This window comes from Felis catus, chromosome D4 (assembly GCF_018350175.1).
Source record: "Felis catus isolate Fca126 chromosome D4, F.catus_Fca126_mat1.0, whole genome shotgun sequence".
Lineage (NCBI taxonomy): Eukaryota > Metazoa > Chordata > Mammalia > Carnivora > Felidae > Felis > Felis catus.
In genome coordinates, this window is record NC_058380.1 from 2763316 (window position 1) to 2784551 (window position 21236).

The 21236-nt window shown below is 47.9% G+C and overlaps 1 protein-coding gene across 1 annotated transcript in view; it reads left to right on the top strand.

The window, feature by feature from the left end:
- Positions 1–21236, top strand: part of NXNL2 (nucleoredoxin like 2) — a 228568-nt gene that overhangs the window by 168531 nt on the left and 38801 nt on the right. The window contains exon 3 of the transcript XR_006588611.1: positions 20479–20676. The gene's annotated coding sequence lies outside the window, so the exon portion shown is untranslated. The remainder of the gene's footprint in view (positions 1–20478; positions 20677–21236) is intronic.

The following is a 21236-nucleotide window of genomic DNA, read 5'->3' on the forward strand; positions in this document are numbered from 1 at the left end:
ATGTTTTATTTTCTCTAGTTTTGTGGTTTCAGGTCTTATGCTTAATTATCCAGTCAATTCTGAGTTTGTTTTTGTGTGTGGTGTGAGGTAAGGGTCCCACTTCCTTCTCCTGCATGTGGACACCCAGTAACATCATTTATTGAAGAGATATTCTTTTCCTATTTTGTGTTTTTAGCATGCTTATTGAATATCAAATATCAACAAAAGTAAGATGGTTTCTAAAAAGGTAAACAAAATCAACACACATGTAGCTGGACCAAGCAAAAAAGAGCAAATACTCAAATAAATAAAATCAGAAATGGAAGAGGAGATATTGCAATATCCGTTATTCTAAGTGGGGCATTGAAGCTCCTCACTATTATTGTATTGCTGTCTATTTCTCACGTCAGTTCTGTTAGTATTCTTTACATATTTAGGTGCTTTGGTGTTGGATGCATATATATTTTCCTGATGAAGTGAACCTTTTGTCATTATATGATGACTTTGTCTTCTGTGAGAGTTTTTAACTTAGAGACTATTATGTCTGATATTAGCATATGTGAGCATAGCCATCCTGCTTCCTTTTGGTTGCCATTTGCATAAAATATCTCTTTTCATGTACTTAGTTCTAGCCTTCTGTGTCCTTAAACTGAAGTGAGACTCTTAAAGATAACATATAATTGGATCTTTTTATTTTTATTCATTCAGCCACTCCATGTCTTTCGATTAGAGAATTTAACGCATATATATTTACAGTTATCATTGATAGATAAGGACTTACTATTGCCATTTCGTTAATGTTTTCTATTTGTTTCGTACCTCTTTTGTTCCTCTCTTTTTCTCTCACTGTCTTATCTTGGCATTTTACATACATTCTTTTACATCCACTGTCCTCAACCTATTGGCTTTTCCTTCGGTCTTGTCACCTGGTCACCACAAGAGGACTGCCACAGTTGACTCTCACAACCTCATACAAATATGTACGAAGGCTGAAAAAAAGGAAAAGAATCTCTTCTCACATTCCTTTCTTCTTTTATCATGGAGGACAGAATCTTCCAGAAATCTTCCAAGAGATCTCTCCTTGGATTCCATTAGCCAGAACTGGGTCACATGGCTATGTTTAGCTGTAAGGAAAGCTGGTAAAATGAATACCTGATATTTTCAGCTTGAATCGTGGGGCCCGGCCAAAAAGAGAATAGTAACTAACAGAGTCCGACAGACCAACACCCACTGTTTGGCATCTATTGTGACAGATCTGGGGCAGGGAACTGCAGAATGTCAGGAATTCCCCTTAAGACTTTCCCAAGTTTCCTCATTAGTGTAATAAGTAAAAACTAAGATACTGGCTTCCAAATGATACCTTGAATATAAAAGCCCCAGCCAGAACATAACCACAAACATGACCATGAGTCTAATATTAGAGAGGGAAAGAAAACAATATCGTCCTTGATTTTCGAGAAGCAGACAATTTTAAAACTCAAAATAGGACAAATTCTCAAGAGTTTATGGAATCAAAGGCACAAAGTGTAAAATATTTCATCATGGATTTACGCACTAGACAACCTTCAAAAAACCATGTTAACATGCAGTTAGTTAAAAAGTCCTATCATCACTTTGAAACTCAAATCAATATTTTCACCTTAGTGCTTCTAAGTAGCTGGTATTTTCGCCACTTAGGTTTGTGCCACAAAATTTTGTCTGCAGGATTGACTTTGATTGCAAATGAGGTTTAGATTCTGAAGTCAAGCGTTGAATGAGGAGCCTAGCTGGAGAAATTAGATATGAAAAAAATATATAAAAGGATCCAAATCAGAAGGCAAGAAGTAAAATTAATTTCCTTTTGCAGATAATATAATAGTGTGTAAAAAATCCTTAAGACTCCATAAAAAATTTGTTAGAACTAATAACTGAGGAGCGCCCGGGTGGCTCAGTCAGTTAAGCATCCAACTCTTGATTTCAGCTCAGGTCATGATCTCACGGTTCATGAGTAAGAGCTCCATGTCAGGCTCTGCACTGACAGCATGGAGCCTACTTGGGGTTCTCTTTCTCTCCCTCTCTCTCTGCCCCTCTCCTGTTCCTTCTCTCTCTCTCTCTCTCTCTCTCTCTCTCAAAATAAATTTAAAAAACATTTTAAAGTAAAAAAAAATAATATAACTGAATACAGTAAAGTCACAGGATACAAAATCAACATACAAAAACCAGTTGCATTTCTGTAAACTAACAACGAACTATCCAAAAAGGAAGTTAAGAAATTATCACTTATGACAACGTCAAAAGGAATAAGATACCTAGGAATGAATTAAGGGGGTGAAGGACTTGTATACTGAAACGTGCATCATTAATGAATAAAATTAAAGAAGACATAAATAAATGGAAAGACATCCATGTTCATGGATTGGAAGAATTATTATTAAAATGTCTATACTACCCCAAATGACCTTCAGATTCAATGCAATCCTTATCAAAATCACAATGGCATTTTTACAGAAACAGGAAAGAATTCTAAAATTCATGTTGAACCAAAAAGAAGCTCAAATCTTACGAAAGAAGACAAAGCTGAAGGTGTCACATTTCCTGATTTCAAAATGCATTACAAATTTACAATAATTAAAAGAGTATAATACTGACATAATAACAGACATATAAACCAACGGCAAAGAGTAGAGAGCCCAGAAACAACTGCTGGCCGATGCATATATGGTCAAGGGTGCCAAAAACACACATGGAGAAAGGGGAGTCTTTTCCACAAACGGTGCTGGGAAAACTGAATGTCCACATGCAAAGCAATAAAATTAGACTCTTACACCACACACAAAATTCAACTGGAGAGGGATGAAAAGCTGACACATAAGACTGGAACTCTAAGACTCCTAGTGAAGACCTGAGGGAAAACCCCATCACATTGTTCTGGGCAGTGATTTTTCGAATAGGACACCAAAAACACAAGCAACAAAACTAAAAATGAAGTATAGCCAAACACTAAACTCCATCTGCACAGCAAAGGAAACAATGAAAAGAGAGGAAGGGCAGCCGAGTGTAGGCAACTGACAGAATGGGAGAAAATATTTGCAAACCATCTATCTGATACAGGGTTAATATCGAAAATGTATGAGGAACTTGTTCAATTCAAAAGCATACGTAGATATCTAAGTTTAAATAGAGCAAAGGACCCAGATATCAGTTTCTCCAAGGAGACATACGATGGCAACAGGAGTATAAAATGATGCTCAACATCACCCATCACCAGAGAAATGCAGTCAAAGCCACGATGAGCTATCACTTCACACGGTTAGAATGTCAGGATGGCTATTGTATATAAAGACAGCAAGTGTTGGCGAGGATGTGGAGAAATGGGGATTCTTGTGCACTGTTGGTGGGAATGCAAAGTGGTCGGCAATGGTAGAAAACAGTATGGAGGTTCCTCACAATTTAAAAACAGATATACTCTATTATGTGACAATGATACTTCCACATATTTGTCCAAAAGAATTGAAATTACCATCTCAAATAGATATTTGAACTCCTGTGTTTATTGCAGCATTATTCACAATAGCCAAGATGTGGCAACAAGCTAAAAATCCACTGGTGGACAAGTAGATACAGAAAAGGTGGTATATAGACATAGATGAAACTTGAGAATAACATCCCAAGTGAAATAAAACAGTCACAGAATGACAAATACTGGATGTTATCCTTATAGGAGTTATATAGTCAAACACACTGAGGCAGAGAGTACAATGGTGGTGGCCAGGGTAGGGTATAGGGGAATATAAGGATTTGCTACTCAATGGATATAAAACTTCAGTTATGCAACATGATTAGGTTCTAGAGATCTGCTGTACAGTATTGTGTTTCTGGTTAACATTACCGTATGTTACATTTAAAAATTTGTTAAGAGGGTAGGTCTCATGTCAAGTATTCTTTTTAAATTTTTTTTTTCAACGTTTATTTTTGGGACAGAGAGAGACAGAGCATGAACGGGGGAGGGGCAGAGAGAGAGGGAGACACAGCATCAGAAACAGGCTCCAGGCTCTGAGCCATCAGCCCAGAGCCCGACGCGGGGCTCGAACTCACAGACCGCGAGATCGTGACCTGGCTGAAGTCGGACGCTTAACCGACTGCGCCACCCAGGCGCCCCTCATGTCAAGTATTCTTATCATGCACATACAAAATGAGCTGAGAAAACTCCCAACAGAATAAACCCAAAGAAATCCATATCAAGATATATATAATTGTCTCACTAATGAAAACTAAAGCAAAGAAAAATAATGTTGAGATCAGTGATAAAGAATGGCACGTTCATAGGGGAAAACTATTTAAATGCAGGTAATTTCTCACCAGAAACCATGGAAGCCAGAGGGAAATAGTTCAACATCTTTAAGTGCTTAGGGGGGAGAAACCCTGCCAGTCCTGAATTCTGTATCCAATGAAAACATTTGTTAAGAATGAAGGGCTAATAAAGACATTCTTAGATGAAGAATAAGTAAGAGTATTTGTCACCAGCTTACCCACCTTAAAAGAAGGACTAGAGAAAGTGCTTTTAAGCTAGCCACGCAAAAAGCTATTCAAAGAGATACACTAAAAATCCCCACTCTAGATATATCAAAATGAAAGTCTAAAATGTTTAAGTAACCCATAGGAAGGCAGAAAAAGGAAAAGAGAAAAATGAAAACAAGAGAGAACAGAATGCATTCATACGTACATACACATATACGTAGTTTAAGTCCCACTATATCAATAATTACATTAAGTGTAATTACATTACATGTAAATGCTTTAAACACACAAATTAAAAATGGAGAGTGGCAGAGTAGATAAAATTCATAATCCAAAATATTCTGTCTCTAAGAAATTCACTTCAAATATATTAATATTGGTAGGTTGGAAGCAAAAGGCTGGGAGATATATGCCATATGCTGTGGAAACATTAATCAAAGGATAGGAAAAGTGGTTATAATAATAACAGATAAAATGGACCACAGTACACACAAAAATTACCGGAGACAGAGAGAAAGATTACAGAATGATTAAAGGGTCAATTTATGAGGAAGATCTAACAATAAATATGTATTCATTAAACAATAGAGTTTCAAACTCTGTGAAGCAAAACTGATAGAAAGGAAAGGAGAAATAGAAATCCACACTTAGAGTCTGCAACTTCAACCCTTCTTTCTCAGAAACTGATAGGGGAACTAGAAAGAAAATTGGCAAGTAAATAGAAGACCTCGATAACACCATCAACTAATAGGATCCAATCAACATTTTAATCATTTTTGGGTGTGCAATTCAGTGGCATTGAGCACATTCACACTGTTGCGTGAACATTCATGTCCAATACTTTCTCATCATTCCGTGCTGAAACACTTTACCCATTAAAAAATGACCCCTCCTTCTTAGTCACTGGTAACCATTGTACTTTCTGTGCCTATGAATTTACCTGTCCTAGCTCTCCCACACTGATGGAATCAATATTTGTCCTGTCTGGCTTATTTCATTTAGTCTTCAAGGTTCATCCATGTTGTAGCATGCATTCTGATTTCCTTCCTTTTTCAGGCTGAATAATATTCTATTGTGTGTATGTGTATACACACACATACACACATATTTTGCTTATCCATTCATCTGTTGAAGGACATTTGGATTGTGTTTTCACCTCTTGTATGTTGTAAATAACGTATCTATGAACACTAGCAGACAAATATCTGTTCAAGCCTCTGCCTTCTTTTCTTTTTTTTTTTCTTTGAGAGAAAGAGAGGGTGGGGGAGGGGCAGAGGGAGAGAGAGAATCTTAAGCAGTCTCCATGTACCAGCATGGAACCTGACGTGGGGCTCGATCTCACCAGCTATGAGGTCTGACCCAAGCCGAAATCACGAGTTGGATGCTTAACTGACTGAGCCACCCAGGCGCCCCAAGCCTCTGCTTTCAATTTTTTTGTGTATATATCCAAAAGTGGAATTGCTAGATTATTTGGTAGTTATATTTTTAATTTTTTGAGGATTCTCCATATTGTTTTTTATAGTGCCTGCACTATACCATTTTCTATTCCTACCAAGAGTGTACCAAAGTTCCCTTTTCTCCACATCCTCATCAATACTTGTTATCTTTTTAAATAATGACTATCCTAACAGGTGTGAGGTAATATCTCATTGTGGTCTTAATCTGCATTTCCCTGATGATTAGTGATGGTGAAAACATTTTTATGTATTTGCTGACCACATGTATGTCTTCTTTGAAGAAATGTCTCTTTGAGTCTTTGCCTATTTTAAAATCAGGTTGTTTTTTTTTTGTATTGAGTTGTAGGAGATATAGAGATAGATAGATAGATAGATAGATAGATAGATAGATAGATAGATAGATAAAAGATGGATAAATGATAGATAATAGATGATATATAATAGGTAGATGATAGAAGATAGATAGATGAACGTAGGGATAGATACAATATTATTGAGATTAATGCATACGTAATAGGAATCACTCACTTATAGTGTACAATTCGGTAGCTCTTGTATGTTTATAGAGCTGTGTAACCACCACCATCATCAATTTTGAGCATGCACATTAACCGTCCCCCAAACTGCATACACATATCAGTGACTCCTCATTTCCCCAGCCCCCCAGTCCCAGGCTTTCTGGCTCTATGGATGTGCCCATTCCAGATATTTTATGTAAGTGGCATCACACAGTGAGGCCGTTTGTGACTGGCCTCTTTCACTAAGTGTAATGTTTTCAGGGTCCATCCATGCTGTGGCAGGTACCGAGATTTCAAGAATACCTTGTGCTGGGGGTGCACCTCCATACAGTCCCGGGGTGGGGGCAGGAGACAGGACTGCCTACTGTCAGGAGCTAAAGTGAATGAATCAAAACCCAGTAAAAGCATGTCATTTGGTTATAGAGATAACAACCCAAAGAAACAGCTAAACAGTTAAAAGGTGGTATCTGTGGAGAATCTTGGTGGATTTTTTTCATCAGGATTTTTTTCTTTTGCAGGCCTTTTGTGTGACTTAATATTCTAACGATACAAGGTTTTTGCTTTAAAAAATCTTTTTGGATAAGTTTTTTTTTCATGTTTATTTTTGGGAGAAACAGAGACAGAGCATGAGCAGAGGGGAGCAGAGAGAGAGAGGGAGACACAGAATCTGTCAGCACAGAGCCTGATGCGGGGCTCGAACTCATGAATTGGGAGATCATGACCTGAGCCAAAGTTGGACACTTAACCAACTGAGCCACCCAGGCGCCCCTACAAAATCTTTTTAAATTCACTTGAAAATGCTTGTGACTTAGCCTGGCTCTTTACTGTCTGTTATTTTATTTTGGAAATGAATGCAGTGCCCAGCATAGCCAAGAAAGCATCCCAGAGCCACGTGGGTGTGCAGAAAGACCTGTGTGTTTGTACTGCATACATTAAAACTTGGGTTTATTTTCCAAATGCAGCGATTTCATCTCTAAGTTGCTCCCCGACCGTTCTCATTTTGTCACTATCCCTCCGTATTAATTGCAAGCTTAGCTTTTCTCCTCCCTTTTGTGACCTCGTAGCCAAAACCAGCTGTCCCTGTGTTGCTCTCTGTGTCCTCTGAGCTTCCACATGGCCCAGGGACAGCGACCTGATGCTTCTTCCTGTAGTTTAGGAGCCCTCAATGCTTCTCAAGGGCATGGCCTTTTCCTGGCATAAGTAGGAAGGAAATAAGGCAAGTCAGAACCAGAAGGAAAGCATTCATGGTCAAACATCAAGAAGCTTTCTAGGGGCACCTGGGTGGCTCAGTCAGTTAGGCATGAGTTCGAGCCCCACGTTGGGCTCTGTGCTAACAGCTTGGAGCCTGGAGCCTGCTTCGGATTCTGTGTCTCCCCGTCTCTCTGCCCCTCCCCTGTTCATGCTCTGTCTTTCTCTGTCTCAAAAATAAATAAATGTTAAAAAAAATTTTTAAAAGCAGCTTTCTAATGCCTAAATATTCCCTACAATTTCTGTTCATTCATTCATCCCTGGTTCGTTCGTGTGTTCACATGGTTGGAGAGTTTGTGTTTTGGTAGCTTCAGGGCTGCTGATGTGAGAAAGGGACAGAGAGCGACATCACAGGCTCTCTTCCTGCTCCCTCTTCACTGGGGGAAGCTCACGGCCGCCCCTCAGCCCACACCTCGGGAGGGAGGGCATTTGCTCTGGGACTTCAATCTTCTGAATTCCCAGTGTGGTTTGCCTCCTACTCAAAACTTACAAAGTCGGGGTGCCCGGGTGGCTCAGTCGGTTAAGTGTCTGACTCTTGACTTCGGCTTCCGTCATGATCTCACGGTTTGTGAGTTCGAGCCCCACATCAGACTGTGTGCTGACAGCTCAGATCAGAGCCTGGAGCCTGCTTGGGATTCTGTATCTCCCTCCCTCTCTGCCCCTCCCCACTGGTGCTCACACACACACACACACACACACACACACACACACACACAAACACACACACGCACACGCACACTTTGTCTCTCTCTCTCTCTCTCTCTCTCTCTCTCAAAAATAAACTTAAAGAAAATCTTAACAAAGCTCACAGTTGAAAGAAATGAAGACACTCCCTCTAGCAATACATTTCTTATCAATTGTCCATTTCAGATGAAAGAGACTGAAATTACTGAGAGGCCCAAATTCCACAGAAGCAACAAGCCAGGGGCAGTCAGTGTTGGAAACAAAAACATCACTGCAAATCTCGAGCCCAGTCACTGATGTTACCAAGCCAGAACCAGAGCTTAAAACCCATTTTGATGTTTTCAATTAAGTCTTTCTTTACTAAAATGTGACTAACCTCAATATTTAAGTTACTGTTACTACCTCTTTCCTTTTTGAACAAAGACCAAATTTCTTACTGTGTTTGGTGCTCCCAGAGTCTTTTCACGGCTGCTTTTGAAAGCGTATAGCCAAGTGGGTACCCCAGCCCGGGCAGTGCCCGGAATTCCCAAACGTACAGGCAGGAAGTATGAGGATTCATCTCAAAGTTCACATCGACCCTGAAATCTTGGGAAGAATGGACTGCAGACAACAGCGCTTGGGTCTATAATATTTATAATTTAAGCAACCACAACCACGTATTACCCGGTCTCCACCAGCGAGCGTCGACAAGCGCTAAGGAGGTGCACGCCACAGGACCGAGGGCACCACCGCCCTGTTCAAGGGCAAAGGCTGTGGCAAAATTAGCCCACACGTTTTGCAGGAAGAGTTTCCCCACATAGTTTTGCTCATCACTGTCCTTCGAGCCTGGCATCCACAGGCAGAGAACGCTAACCCGTGATATCCGGCGGGCGGTTCACTCTGGAGGAGTTTCTCGATGCTGGCCCGGGTCTTCTGTGGTGGTTTCTAGGTCGCTGTGTAGCAAGGACAAAAATCACATTTTTCTCTTTCACATCTGAAAGGAGTTTTCTTGTCACAGAGTATGTTGGGATGAGGAAAGCGGGACACAATTCCAGATTCCTTGTCTCTCACTTACCCATGAAACAAAGTCATTACGGAACGCACCACACGTGCCAGGCCAGAGTGGGGAGACCTCGGTGAACAGCCCACAGTCCCAGCCTCGCGCTGCCTCCCGGTCTAGGACCCTCTCCACTCACCCACTCATTCACGGCTCTTGATCTGCAGGACATGTAAGGACACCAGAGAGCCAATGGCAACCAGTAAAGAAATATTCCTCGTGAATCTTATTTAAAAAGAGAGACAGTGGGGGCACCCGGGTGGCTCAGTCAGTTAAGCGTCCGACTTCAGCTCAGGTCATGATCTCACGGCTTAGGATCTCACAGCCCCACGGTGGGCTCCATGCTGACAGCTCAGAGCCTGGAGCCCGCTTCGGATTCTGTGTCTCCTTCTCTCTGTCCCTCCCCTACTCATGCTCTATCTCTTTCTGTCTCTTAAAAATAGTAAATAAACATTAAAAAATTTTTTAAAGAGAGGTGTTCAATAATTATGATCACCAGACCTTCAATCTGTTGTTTGCCCAAAACCCTAAGATCCTTTTTATAAGCCAGCAGTTTCCTAGCAGCTGAGAAGATAAATTTATGTTTCTTCTTGTGTTGGAAAGCCATAGGAGGGCAGAAAACAATCTCCTAGAATTTACCATCTGTTTTGATTGACTTACAGGTAATTTTTAATCTCAACTCCTGGGAAACCACAGCGTGGCTCCTTACAAAAACCTCAAGGACACAGAACCATGTCTTAAGTTCACGGCAAAGGCTTAGCCAGTGTAGAGAGAGTCTGTTGCTGGGAATCTTTGCAAGACAGAACCCCCCTCCTGGGGCCTCACCAAGATGTGTGCTCTTCAGGAGGATGATTCGTAAGGGTCTGCTCGGTGGGATAAAAACCAGCTTTACCTAGACCAGCAACTTTTTCCCCTTCTTTTTTTCTGCCATAGAGCAGTTTGTGCGAACTGTCAAAGCCTAAAAGAGTAAAGCTCTTTAAGGACAGAAAGTGTGTTTCGGTTCATGTGGCCTCCCCGACACCCACTACGTAGTAAGTGCTTGAAGAATTGAAGCCAAACTAGAAGTTCTCCTCTTGGATGGGGAGAGAATGACAACTGTACGTTTCACCTCCTGCTGTCCCCACCATGTGCGGGACGGTCTCTGTCCAAGAACCGAAGGGAGTGAATGTGCTGCGGTGAGAACAGGGCTCCCAGGAGAACCGGCCAGGCCATTGGCCCAGAACAGGGTGTGGAGGCTGAACGTGGGTCCAGGAGGCTCAGTCGGGTTCCTGAGCGTCTGGAGGAGGCCGGGCCGCCCGTGGGTGGCGGGAGGGACAAAGAAACGGGGCCTTGGGTGGGGAGTGGTCGAGAGAAGATCCCAGGCGCCGTGCTCTCGTCTGTGCATTCTGTGCCCTCTCCCGGGGAGCCCAGGGTGAGGACGCATGCAGGCCCCGGGGCTCTGGAGGGGGGTTGGTGCTGCTGCGGGGGTGGGGGGCAGTTGCTCGGGTGAGGACCCACAGCTTGAAGTCCAGGAGGGTGATGCCTCCGGCTTCGTTCTTCTTCCTCAGGATTGCTTTGGCTCTTCTGGGGCGGGGGTCCCTTTGTTACTGTGTCTCTCTCTCTTGCCATTCTCTCTGCCTCTGTTGTTCAGTGGTCGTCAGTCAGCCCTCGGTTCTCCAGGAGGAGCTGCTCTATGGGCAGGTGTGATTTGCCACGTTCTGGGAAGGGGTGAGTTCAGGGTCTTCCTACGTCACCATCTTGAACCGAAACTCCCTTCCCTTTCATATCTTTGACATCTTAGATCGAATCGTTTGAATTTTTTTCTTATGCTTGAACAATTCTGATCTTGCAGTGTATTTATATCTACATTAAAAAGTAGCCTTTATTCATGATATTAGATTTGTTTTTTCCAGCTTGAATGTACCTCCAGCTGAGGTATAACCGACAATTGGAATGTATTCTTCCTTATTTACTCCCTACACCCCTTCTCTCTCTCCCTCTGTCCCTGTCTCTCTCTTTCTCTCTCTCTCTCTTTTCTTCAAGGAGGGTAGTAGCCATGATCAATGTGAGCATAATATTTATGTACAGATCTGACACTGAACATTCTTTGCTCAAAAAAATTTGGAAAGAGGGAAATTTCCTTCTGTAATTCTTTCCATGAGTGTACTTGCCAGACGGTGGTGAGGAAGTGTGGTGGGGTCAAACCTTCAGCAGGGGTCTGCCTCTGTGCGCGTCTGCTGAGTCACCTGCCCTCGGGGCTGTGTTCTCGCCTCGCGTGAACCTGGCGGAGCAGCCCTCGAGAGGGGAGCCTGCGCGTGCGTGTCTCGGACAGGTGCACAGACCAGTGTGACCTGCCTCAGGACGTTTGGTCCTCTCTTTGAGGCTCAGTCAGCGCGGATAAATGTGTCCAAACCCTCTGTTTCCCTCTGTCTTGTCCAATTTTCTCCTTAGACCCTTTTCTCCCCGCAGCATTTCTGCCTGTCACTTTCCTGCATTGGCTTAATCCTCTGAGTGGGTAACAGACGTGAGTGCTCCTGTGGCCGGTCTCTGTGAGTCCAAACACCAAAGCACAAATCCCGGTACCTCAGCTTCCCTACGCGCCTCCTTATACGGACCACGTGCTTTCTGTTTTACACAGTTTCCCCGGATTCCGCACCATCCCCCCCACGTTCCCAGAAAGATCTGGACACCCGCTTTGAAAAACAGGTATTATCCTGTCTAGTCCTCATCTTCACATCATGCCCTAGGTCATGAAATTTTGCTGGTTGTCCTTAGGTTCATGGCGTACTCCTGTGAAATCTTCAAGTCGTCAGAAATCTACTCGCAAAACAATTGCTTCCACGGGGTGAGCAATGAAGGACAGAATATTTCAGATACGAAGTCTGTAGCTATCTCTCTTGAAGGATTTGTATTGACATCTTACAGACAGTTGTTTATACTGTCATAGGTATATGATTATTATAGGTGTAAATTTTTATCAGAGGATGGCTTGCAAGATGACACAAACAATTCTCCATCAAGCACCCAGTCAGCACCCGCCTAACCCGTTAGTGAGGGAACCTGCAGTGGTTCAGATGAGAACATCTAAGATCTCAAGGAGAGGTGGTCCGCTGGCAGGAGAATTGCAAGTCAGATGGAGGAGACAGAGTAACCCCCTCCTTGGCAATGGAGCCGTAACCTTTGAAATCTTTTGTAAGAAAAGCAAAATTTAAAGAGATGTATATAATTGACGTCAAATGCGTGTCTAGAAGGTACCTTCAGAACACGGTTGACATTCGTATCACATACGAAGCCATCACGATAATCAAGATGGCAATCATACACATCCCCCCAAAGCCTGTCATCTTCTAACGGGAAATCTGCTGAGACTGAGCGCTAAGGGAGCGGTTTTGCAGGACAGTTTCAGCCGCTGGGGCAGCCCTGGGCTCGGGGCTCCTGCTCTGGCTGCTCCTCCCTTAAGAGCTGCCCTCCCTGGGGCATCTGAGTGGCTCAGTGCGTTAAGCGTCGGACTCTTGATTTCAGCTCAGATCACGATCTCACGGTTCTTGGGTTCAAGCCCCGCATCGGGGTCTGTGCTGACATTTCGGAGCCTGCTTGGAATTCTCTCTCTCTCTCTCTCTCTCTCTCCCCTTCTCTGTCTGCCCCTCCCCCACTCTCTCTCAAAATAAATAAACATTAAAAAAAAAGAGCCACCCTCTGGGGAGGGGTCCTGCGTCCTCTGGGGCAGGAGCAGTGGGTGATTGACTCTCCTGCCTGAACTGAGGTCCCCTGGTCCCCTGACCCTAGGTGTCCTGGCGGTGTCCAGCTCCCAGGAAAGTGCACCCGGGCCCCAGGCAGTTGGGGACAGAGCCCCCGGGGAGGTCTTTAGCCCTTCACGTGGCTGTTTCGTGGCTACCAGTGGCCAAGCTCCTCAGAGACATAATGTTGTCTCAGGACACCATTTAGTCTTTTTCGGGGAAAGAACTTTACTCTTCAGAGTGAACTCGGTGCCGACGCAGAGATGCACCCTGCGAGTGACCTGCCTCGGTTTGCCCGTAAACACGGGGCGGACTCTCGCTCTGCGGCCCGAGGGTGCCCTGAGAATGCCGCGGCCGCCTCCCAGTGCTCCCGCGTCGGTGACTCCCAGCGGCTCCTTCTGCAAGGTCGCCTACACACGGCTCACCTGCTAGTGGCTTCGGTTCTCCGGGTTCAGGAGGAGGCTGGAAGAGCTTGGTGGAGGGGGGACGGCGTGCACCTGTCGCCCTGCGCGTGTTAACGCCTGCAGCCCAGTGAGCCAGACAGGACGCCTCCCCCACCCCCCACATCTCCTCCCGCCTCTTCGCTGCCCGCTCGCCCTCTGCCCTTTCCCGGGTGTGCGCCGCTCTGCTTTTTCTCGCTAAAAGTCAGTCCAGGGGTTTTACGTCAGGAATCGGTCCAGTGCGTGGCCCTTTGGGACTGGCTGAGCCACTCAGCAGGACGGAGATTCAGCCTTGCTTCCACGTCTGCGGCACCGTGTCCTTTCCACCTCGTTCTGGTTACCATGCACCTGTTGACAGGCATCTGGGGGTCCCCCGGTTCGGGGACCCCTAGAGCCCACCCTGCCCACGTCCACCGCTGAGAAGCCCGCCCGGGCTGCTTCCTTGTCCCCCCACCCCTCCGCCGCGGGTGTCTGTCCATCTGTCCACCACCTGCCCGCAGGACCACGGCCACCCACTCCTCCGGCCACTTCACCAGTCGGGAGCCCCCTCTCCTGACACGGCCTCCCTGTGGCCTGGGAAGTGGCTGCCTCACTTCATCTCGGGAACGCTCCCTCTGCTCAGACAGCTTTGGAATTTCGTGGCAGAGCCCGAGTCCCTCTTGCTGGAACCACCTCAGTGCTGGGCAGCCCGAAGCTGAGGTCTGGGCTTCAGACCCAGCGGGATCCCCGCTTTACAGAGTTAAAGTGGCGGGGAGAGCTCCCGGGGTCGGCGATGTTGCCGGAACCAGAAGTTCCTCCGTCCCGCCGGGGAAGCCCTGTCTCTGGGGCCTGTTGGACCGGCAGCTCCCTGGTCCCTTGTGGCAGGCCCCTGTGGGGGCCCAGCGCCTGGGGACAAAGTGGTGACCCCACGTCCGGGCACTCCGCATGCAGAAGTTCCGAGAGTTACTCCCAGAAGCAGAGCTCAGGACGTTTAAGTGACCAACCTGGTAAGTCACTGGTAGTTACAGCACCGTCCATGGTCACCCACTGTCCGCTGGGCTCTCTGCAAGTGACTTAAATGCATCATCTGATTGGCTGCCCCCAGTGACCTCGTGACTACGAAATTGCTGTTACCACGGTTATTGCTCTGGTTCTCCAGGTGAGGGCCTGGTCATCGGAGACGTTGGCCAATGTGCCCAGAGACACACAGCTAACAGGTGCTGAGCAGGTGGACGGGAGGCTTCTGTCACGAGTCCCGTCTGCCAGACCCTCCTCCCCGAGGCCGTCCTAACGCCGCAGCGGCCGTGGCCTTCCTGCCCCCTTTCCTGCGCCTTCCTCCCCCGCCGGGAGTCAGCAGATCCTACCCGGGGAGGCTCTCCTGCCGGGACCTGACGTGGCCTCCCTGCCTTCCCCTCCCCCACGGAGGAAAGACCCTCTTCGAGCTGTCTTGCCGAAGACAGTCGAGGAGCTCTGAGAAGCCGCACTTGAGCGTTCGGCTCAGAAATACGTACAAATAGTTCCCAAGAAGTTTGACCAAATCCATTAAAGGCTTGCGTCCATGGTGCTTGTTCTCATCGTGAGAGATGCGCTCCCACGTCTTGGGATTCGCGGGATGAGTGGAGCCTGAGCCACATGCGGCATGGCCGGGAGCTCAGCCCGCATGCCCGCATCCGGGAACAGTCTGTGGTTTGCAGATGCCCTCGGGAAACAGAAGTCTGTCTTGTGTTCACGTCCGTGCAGCTGCCACCGTGAAATGCTTTCTCGTCCACGCTGTCACCACGCGGACAGCCCGGGCATCCTGGGGAGCGAGCGGCGGGGTCGTTGCTATAGCACCGCGTTGGCACAGGGCAGAAGTTTGGCAGGGCGGTCATCACAAGTACATCGCTGGGGACCTGGCTGGTGACAAACGTCCTCGCGTCCTAACACAGAGGTTGAAATATTTCACGGGGTAAAAGGTGCTCTTCGCGGCTCAGCCTTTCCGGGGCAGGTCCACGTGTGCCGACGGCGGGCCGCACACGGCGAAGGAGGCACGGTCGCGCAGCATGGTGCCCAGTGTGGGGACTGTGACCGTCTCCCCCAGAGAGTCACCAGGAAACTTCGAGCACCGGTGGAGGAGGTCTGCCGGCTGCACGTTGCTGGTACAACCACACTGCGGGTCACGAGGCTGACAGCCACACAGGCCCACCGTGGTGGCCGGGCGCCGCCTGGGGACTCCGCCGCCTCCACAGACGATGGTGGCCCACTTGGTGAGCCGGACGGAGCTGCAGAGCAGAGCCCTCATCAACGTGGCGCCTGCTGAAACTGACACTAGCTTGTGGGCTTTGGGACAACGCGCCCCTGGTGTCCTCCTGCCTGCGACCCGCACGGCACGGTGCTTCTCCCCCGAGGGGCCTGAGACGCTTCAGCCCAAAGCAGCACACCCTCAGTGACTCATCTCTGCGCGGGCTAGGGCACCGTCTACACCCGCATGGGCTAATGCGCAGTCTACACCCATGAGGGCTAGCGCACCATGGTCGCGCGCTCAAGCCAGCAGGCCGTCCACACCCACGAGGCTGGCCGAGGAGCCTGGTGACGCAGTCACCAGGAGATGGGATGCCGCTTCCACACTTCCCAACTCTGGCCGCCCATTCAACCTGGCTGAGATTCCAGGTCTCTTGCCTGCAAGTTGGAAATGGGAAAACCCGGCGTTCTGGAGCCTCCCTCCCTCCCTCCGCCTGGTGTCCCCGGGGGTCCTGGAGAGGCACCTCCGTGCAAGACTCCCGGCCGCGCTCAGGGCTGTGTGTCCTCCCCACGTCCAGGACATTTTGTCCTGTCCCCGTTGAGATATTCCTCACACAAGTCCTCGACAGCGGTGATTCTCAGGCCCTTTACTCCTTTGAAAATTCAGGTGCATCGTGAACCCTCCTCCCAAAGGAAAAAAAAAGCCCATTAATTAGGCGTGGATAGACTCAGTATCGATCACATGTCAATTCTGCCCAAATTGATCAATGCAACCCCAACAGAAATTCCAGCAGGCTTTTAAAAATCTGACATTTGAATCTAAAAGTCCTACAGAAATGCATAATACCTACAACAGCCAAAGTCATTTCTAAAAATAAGAACTAATTTGGAACGCTAACATTATCTGATTTCCAGACTATAATGAGTTTGCAGTAATTGAGGCAGTGTACCTTTCTTGAAAATACAGGCAAAAAAGATCAGTGGAGTGGAAAGGACTCCAGGAATCCAGCCACCCTGTAGGGACAACTGATTTTGACCAAATTTCAAAAGCAAGTTAATAGAGAAATAATAGCCTTTTCACTAAATGGTCCTGCAACAATCAGGTATTCATACTTTAAAAGATGTCACTGGGGCGCCTGGGTGGCTCAGCTGGTTGAGTGTCCGATTTCGGCTCAGGTCATGATCTCACGGTTCGTGAGTTCGAGCCCCCCGTTGGGCTCTGTGCCGACGGCTCGGAGCCTGGAGCCTGCTTCGGATTCGGTGTCTCCCTCTCTCTCTGCCCCTCCCCTGCTCACACTCTTGTCTCTCTCTCAAAAATAAATAAACATTAAAAAAAATTTTTTTAAGATGGCACTGTTTTGTTTCGCAGAGTGAAAACGTGGTGGGGATGTGGGGGTGAAAGGGATCCGTTGGCCACCCGCCAACTCCGGACCTTGAATCCTTGCTAGAAACGTGCAGTGCTATTAGGTTGACATAAACAAGGGGATAACAGAGAACAGTGATAATAAAATGCTGCAAATAAGTCTATAGGTTTAAAGGAACATCTTTTCAGAAGTTCACATCAGGTGTCATGGATATTCAAGGAAAATGGGGGGCTTGCGGCTTCTCAAGATTGAGAGAGCATCCGGGCTGGGAGGCGGTTCTGCTGGGAGGGGGCAGAGTGGGGCCGAGCCCAGGACATGTCACCTGAGCTGGTGGCCGGCCAGACCCCAGACTCTGATTAAATCCTGAGGATTTAGGATTCAAGGTGGCAGGTCCCGTCCGCCTTCATTTCAACCCTGGAAGCTACAGTTTGGTTCAAAACGAGCGTAATCTCTAAAGGTTTCCGGGAGCAAATATAAACTCTGCCCCACAAATAACCGAAACCAGATTCTCTGGAGGAGGCGGTAGGACAAGCGGAGGCGGGAAGAACGGAGAGTACTTTTTATTTGACGGAGTGGACAAATGGGAGACGGAGGTCGTGAATCATTTCATTAGGACTAATGGCTTGGATTTATAGGGTGCCTTTCTTCTGAAGATCTAAAGCCATTCCCATCCCTGCTATTTGGTCTGTGTTCACAGCAACTTGAGCAACAAAACACTGTTGTGGAGTAAACATCAAATGCAGAAATGCTGCCGAAAGGGGGGTAGGGAGGCTTGAGAAGCCTGCGGGCCCTGGGGTGCCCCCAGAGGAAAGGGGGCCGCGGGGCTGGGGGGGGGCGGGGAGCAGAGCAGCTGGTGCTCCCAGAACCTACATGCTGCCTCCTTCCTGGTTTCTGCCAGACGAGGCCCCGGCAGGTGCAGCGGGCTTCCCATTCCCAGCTCTCTTTGTCCACCTTTTCTTCTAAAAATAGACTTTATTCTAGAGTGGTTTTAGGCTCACGCCGAACCCAGGAAGAGATTTCCCACGTGCCTCCCGCCCACTCCCTGTGCACGCCCCCCCCCCGTCAACACCCCCACCAGAAGGGGGCATTCGTGGCAAGTGATGAACCCACAAACCCACAGGGACACATCGTCATCCCCCACAGTCCACAGTTTACATGGGGCTCACTTGGGTATGTGCCTTCTGTGGGTTTGGACAGATGTATGATGATGTGTGTCACCATTACAGAGTCACACAGAGTCCTTCCACGGCCCTGGAGTGCTCTGTGTCCTCTTCACTCCCCGTCCCTCACCTCCGGGCAACCCCTGACTGTCCACGGTCCCTACAGCTTTACCTTTTCCCGAATGTCACATAGCTGGAATCACGCAGCCTTTCCAGCCGGCTTCCTTCTAACTGAACATACTTACAGTCCCTCCGTGTCTTTTCGTGGCCTGATAGCTCATTTCTTTTTCTTTTTTTAATGTCTATTTATTTATTTATTTTATTTTATTAAAAAAAAATTTTTTTTTCAACGTTTATTTATTTTTGGGACAGAGAGAGACAGAGCATGAACGGGCGAGGGGCAGAGAGAGAGGGAGACACAGAATAGGAAACAGGCTCCAGGCTCTGAGCCATCAGCCCAGAACCCGACGCGGGGCTCGAACTCACAGACAGCGAGATCGTGACCTGGCTGAAGTCGGAGGCTCAACCGACTGCGCCACCCAGGCGCCCCTAATGTCTATTTATTTTTGAGAGAGAGAGAGAATGGGGGAGGGTCAGAGAGGGAGGGCGACACAGAATCCGAAGCAGGCTTCAGGCTCCGAGCTGTCAGCACAGAGCCCGACGTGGGGCTCGAACCCATGAACCATGAGATCATGACCTGAGCCAAAGTCAGACGCTCAACTGACTGAGTCACCCAGGCGCTCCAACTCGTTTCTTTTCAACACTGAATAATATTCCATTGTCTGGATGGACCACAGTTTACTTATCCATTCACCTACGAAGGACATCTTGGTGCGATTATGAACAGAGCTGCTGTGAACACCGTGTGCAGGTGGTGTGGACATCCGTGCTCACATCCACTGGAGGCACGCTGTGGGCTGTGATCGCTGATGGCTGTGTCCCACAGAAAGAGCAGGTTAGGTCTCATTGCTCTGTCTGCCTCTCGATTCCTAGTTTTTTATTGAAATAGAGTATTGTACCACAGTGCCACATTGGTTTCCGATGTACAACACAGTGATTTGGCAAGTCTGTGCGTTCTAAGGGCAGTTCAGTTGCTAAGAAACCACCTACCCGTTTTCCACGTTGCGTTTCCCCCCGGCCACCAAGGGGAGTTCCCGTGGCTTCAGTCGTTCTGTGTCAGGCAGGAGTGGCCAGACCACAGTAGAAACCACACAACACGGTCAGTACCTGCAAGGGGACCCGCGTGTCTCCGACCTGGGCATGTGTGCGGGGCTCCAGGAGAAAGCGTCTGATGTCCTAATTGGCGGTGTGGCCCAGTGTTGCCTCTGGGGCTGTGGGCGCAGGCGATCGGTCTTGTTGTTTCTCTTCCTTGTTGAAGCATCAATCAGACAGAGCACCTAACGTGTGCCGGGCGCCCCTGCTCGTGTGTCAGGGGCCGCCAGCCCGCTCCCCACCTCCAGCCTAGATGCAGACGTGGTGCCAGCCGCGGTGTGGCTGGAAACTAGAAGGGTCGCCTGCCAGGTGGGGAGCAGGGTGGGGTCACGGCGTGGCTCCCTGAACCTCACAGAGGGCTGGAATGCCCATGACGCCTTCTCAGAAATGCGTGACTTTGTCTACCCCCAGATTATAAAGCCTGATGTAAAAAAAGCAATTTAGGGATAATCCAGGGAGATTGAATATCCACCGGGTGCTCGTTGGAGGTGGTAACGTCACGTCTGCCATATCAGAGACAAATGTCCTGTGGTTTAGAGACGCACAGGGAAGAGTCTAGCAGTACAAACATATGGAGCCCATTGTTTGCACCAATGAGGGTCAACAAACACAAACCATGCAACAAAGGGGGAAGTTGGAGGGGGGAGAGAGGCGGTGGTTCTCAAGCTTCACGGGCCCCCCGAGGGATGTTTAACACTCGATGCTGGGCCCCCAGAGCTGCCGGTCGGGTGGGGCTGGGGTAAGACCTGGAATTCTCGTTTCTAACAAGTCCCGGATGCTGCGGACGCTGCTGGTTCACACTCTCAGAACCACTGTGTGAAGCAAACAGCAAGATTGCAAAACACTGCTGATCACGCACTGGGCGTGGGGTGGCTTGAGATTCCTTAGACTATCATCTCTACATTTGCGTGCTTGACATAGAGGTGTCCGAACATCTTTTAAACAATATATTCTCTGCACATTTTCAGAGTTGAGAAAACGTTGACGATCCAGAAGTCAAATTCTTGCCGAGACCTTCCTCTACCCAAAGCTCCCATGAGGAATCAAGCATCAGGTCCAGGGGACACTCAGCCAACACACCCACAGAAGGCCCATCTCTTCTCACCGTTTGCCAGAGATTTGGGTGACAGTGATGCAGCCACCTGCCTTGCGAGGAAAGACAACAGGTGCGTGGTCCCGGCAACTCGCCACAATGGGAAAACCCGCGTTTCAGTGACTTAGTTTACGAATAACTCATGTTCAGCTCCGTTAGCTGTGGAAGCATTTGGTCCTGCTCCCCCAGCCTCCCTCCCCGGGGAATAAAAACACACAAGAGTGGTTTAAACGAGAGAAACATTTGCTTTTCTTTCCTCTGGGGCCTCCTGAGCTGCTCAGGGGCCAGCGTCCTACTACGCCGGCCTCATGACCCAACATGGCAGAAAAGGTGAGTGGCACCGGATGAATCCGGAAGGTTCCCAAGGCTACGGGCCCCCTGCTGGCATCTCCACTGGGGTCCACTCCACCTGCAGGGACACTGGGCTGCACAAAGTCGGAACAGGGACTGATGGGCACAAAGCCTCATCATCAAAGGGCCACACTTCTTCCCTTAACACTCAGGACCCACCAGAGCTGAGGACCCAGCCTTTCAAGCCTGTCCTGGCTGTTCAATCAAGTCTCTTGTGAGGTTGCCCATGGGCCTACTCAGAAAAAACAGGACAAGAAATACCATAGAGCCCATTAGCAGGGT